The sequence below is a fragment of the Pelobates fuscus genome, unplaced genomic scaffold (assembly GCF_036172605.1).
Source record: "Pelobates fuscus isolate aPelFus1 unplaced genomic scaffold, aPelFus1.pri H_2, whole genome shotgun sequence".
NCBI classification, from domain to species: Eukaryota; Metazoa; Chordata; class Amphibia; order Anura; family Pelobatidae; genus Pelobates; species Pelobates fuscus.
The window spans coordinates 516,907-520,393 of record NW_026961991.1 but is presented as its reverse complement, the minus strand read 5'-3'; the positions used below and the strand labels follow the sequence as shown (position 1 = coordinate 520,393).

General features: G+C 55.3%; 1 non-coding gene across 1 annotated transcript; it reads left to right on the top strand.

The window, feature by feature from the left end:
* Nucleotides 1-2,949: 2,949 nt before the first annotated feature.
* TRNAV-AAC (transfer RNA valine (anticodon AAC)) lies at nucleotides 2,950-3,022 on the top strand. The gene has a single exon. It is a non-coding gene; the product is annotated as a tRNA-Val (tRNA).
* Nucleotides 3,023-3,487: the final 465 nt, after the last annotated feature.

Sequence of the window (3,487 nt, the reverse complement as noted above, 5' to 3'; positions counted from 1 at the left end):
CACCCAGACCACTTCCGCTCATTGAAGTGGTCTAGGTACAGTGTTCCAGGTCCCTTAACCCTGTAAAGGAGGGGGGCACTTTAGGAAGCTATAGTGCTAGGGAAAAAAAAAAAATTCCTGGCACTATAGTTTCCCTTTAAGTAGATAAAAACTGTGGGGTGTTGTAGTGGGTGCAGGGGACATGGGGCTGCCGTGGGGGCAGGGGAATAGAGGCTGAAGTGGGTGCTGGGGCATAGAAACTGTAGTGGTAATAGGGGCTGTAGTGGGGGCAGAGGCTGTATTGGGTATAGAGGCTATAGTGGGGGCAGCGAATAATAGGGGCTATAGTGGGGGTAATGGGAAATAGTGACTATAGAGGGGGCAGGGAGTAATAGAAGCTATAGTGGGGACAAGGGGTAATAGAAGCTACAGTGGAGACAAGGGGTAATAGAAGCTACAGGGGGTTTGCTGGGGCTAGAGGGGCAGCATGGGGTAGGGGGACAGCAGGGGGTGTGCTGGGGCTAGAGGGTCGGCAGGGGGTCTGCTGGTGCAGCAGAGGGTAGAGGGGCTGTGGTGGGTATAGGGGTTGTAGTAGGTAGAAGGGCCGCAGGGGTAAGGGCTGCTAGGGGTAGAGGAGTAGCAGGGTGTAGGGGGCAGCAGGGAGTAGGAGGCCAGCAGGGAGTAAGTGGGTAAAGGGGCAGAAGGGGGTAGGGGGGCTAGCAGGAGGTAGGGGGGCGCCAGCAGGGAGTAGGTGGCAAAGGGGCCAGCAGGAGGTAGGGGGGCAGCAGGGAGTAGGGAGCAAAGGGGCCAGCAGGTTGTAGGGGGTCGCAGGGGGTAGGGGGTTTGCTTGGGCTAGAGGGGCAGTAGGTGGACAGCGTGGTGTCTGCTTGGGCTAGAGGGTCGGCAGGGGGTCTGCTGGGGCAGCAGAGGGTACAGGGGCTGTAAGGGATAGGGGCTGTGGTGGGTATAGGGGTTGTAGTAGGTAGAAAGGCTGCAGGGGTAAAGGCTGCTGGGGGAAGAGGAGTACCAGGGAATATGGGGGGCAGCAGGGAGTAGGGGGCAAGCAGGGAGTAAGTGGGTAGAGGGGTAGCAGGGGGTAGGGGGGTCAGCAGGAGGTAGGGGGGCCAGCAGGAGGTAGGGTGGGCAGCACCAGGTAAGGGGGCCAGCAGGGAGTAGAGTGGCTGTAAGGGGTAGGGGCTGTGGTGAGTATAGGGGTTGTAGTAGGTAGAAGGGCTGTAAGGGTAAGGGCTGCTGGGGGTATAGGAGCAGCAGGGGGTTGAGGGGAAGCGGGGAGTATAGGAACAGCAGGGGGTTGAGGGGCAGCAGGGAGTAGAGGGGCAGCGGGGAGTAGGCTGGCAGCAGGGACTAGGGTGGCAGCAGGGAGTAGGGTGGCAGCAGGGAGTAAGTGGGTAGAGGGGCAGAAGGAGGTAGGGGGGCCAGCAGGGGGTAGGGGTTGCCAGCAGGGGGTTGGGGGTGCCAGCAGGGGGTAGGGGGGGCAGCATGGAGTAAGGGGCAGCCAGCAGGGAGTAGGGGGGCCAGCAGGGGGTAAGGGGGCCAGCTGGGAGTAGGAGGCAAAGAGGCAGCAGGGGGTAGAGGGGTAGCAGGGAGTAGGGGGGCCAGCATGAGGTAGAGGGGCAGCAGGGGGCAACAGGGAGTAGGGGGGCCAGCATGAGGTGGAGGGGCAGCAGGAGGCAGCAGAGGGTAGAGGGGCTGCTTGGGTAGATGAGTAGCAGGGGGTAGAGGGGCAGCAGGGGACAGGAGGGCCAGCAGGAGCTAGAGGGGCAGCAGGGAGTATGGGGCAAAGGGGCAGTAGAGTGTATAGGGGCTGTAGGGGTAGGGGCTGTGGTAGGTATAGAAGGGCTGCTGGGGTAGAGGAGAAGCAGGGGGTAGAGGGGCAGCAGGAGGTAGAGGGGTGGGGGGCAGCAGAGGGTAGAGGGGCAGTATGGGGTGAGGAGCAGCAGGGGGACAGCAGAGGGTCTACTGGGGGTAGAGGGGCAGCAGGGAGTAGGGGGCAAAGGGTAGAGGGGCTGTAGTGGATGTAGGGGCAGTAGGGGGTAGAAGGAAGAGGAGCTGCTGGATGAAGATGAGCCTTACCTTTGGCCAGAGGGGTTAATCCTTCTCCCAGCAGCACTGGAGCATGCTGTCTCTCCCTGAAGTGCTGCCTCTAACACAGATCAGGCAGCTCCGCACGGCTCCCTGACCTTTTGACACACGATGTCATTTCCTCTATGAGGAGCCGCACGGAGCTGCCTGATCAGCACTACAGACAGCTCTCCTTCTCCGCTCACCAGTCAGGCACAGTGAGAGACAGCATAGTGGGTCTTTAGGAGGGCCCTTTAGCTGTCTCTTACTGTGCCTGCCCGAACAAGGGGGAAATTAGCTTTGTAACAGGGGCCCATGGAGGGCCGTGCGGGGCCCCTGACTGACTGACTGCACGCTGGCTGGGGAGATTGTTTAACTCCCCAGCCCAGCTATTACTTTACTGCATGGCAGGCAGGCGGGCGGGCCCCCTAGAGCCTCGGGCCCTCGGTCCATGACCGATTTGCCCGAGTGCTCAGTCCGCCCCTGCGGGAAGCCAGTGTAGGGACTCAGAGGGGGGAGGCGTGGGAGGTACAGGTGGACAGGAAGATGAGCCACGCCGCCGCATTCATTATAGACTGTAACGGTGCAAGTTGGGAACACGTAAGACCACTGAGAAGCGGATAACAGTAGTCAAAGCGAGAGAGAACAGCAGCATGGAGGAGCATCTTAGCCGTATCAGGTGTTAAAAAGGGCTGTTTTTGAGATACAGTGCTCTCTGTATACTGCTGCTGTCGGTATAATGCAGGTTCGTGTGTATAACATCCTGGGACAGTCAGTGCTCCCTGTATAGTGCTGATCCCTGTATAATACAGGTCTGTGTATATAATATCCAAGGACAGTCAGTCCTCTCTGTAAAGTACAGATCTGTTTGATGGCTTTGACAAATCGGTTTCTGTAGTGTAGTGGTTATCACGTTCGCCTAACACGCGAAAGGTCCCCGGTTCGAGACCGGGCAGAAACATCTTTTTTTTTCATGTTTAATATTTTGCTTTTATTATTATAAAAAAAGACAAGACATAATACATTTCACTGAACATAGACACAATAAATAGTATTATTGATAACCCTATTGATTATTGATATTATTGAGTATTATTGATAACCCTAACAGGGATCTCTAGATCCTTCTCACTTTTACTTTCCATTTTTCCCCCTCCATTCCTTTTTCCATCCTATAATATAATATGACATCCAAAAATATACTTAACAATATTTCCAGCTAAGAGAACAGGGGAGTCGGGATAAACTTCTATTAACTTTTTACATTCGTTTTAGACATTAAGATGCCTTTAGAACATTGTAAGCCGGTTTTTTCATTCCTATGTTACCGAATACATTTAGTACATACTTTAAATTTGCTGTATGATGCCGAGCCTTTCTTTCATTGTGTTTGGTTCTTTAGCTATACCGATCTCCATTTTTATCT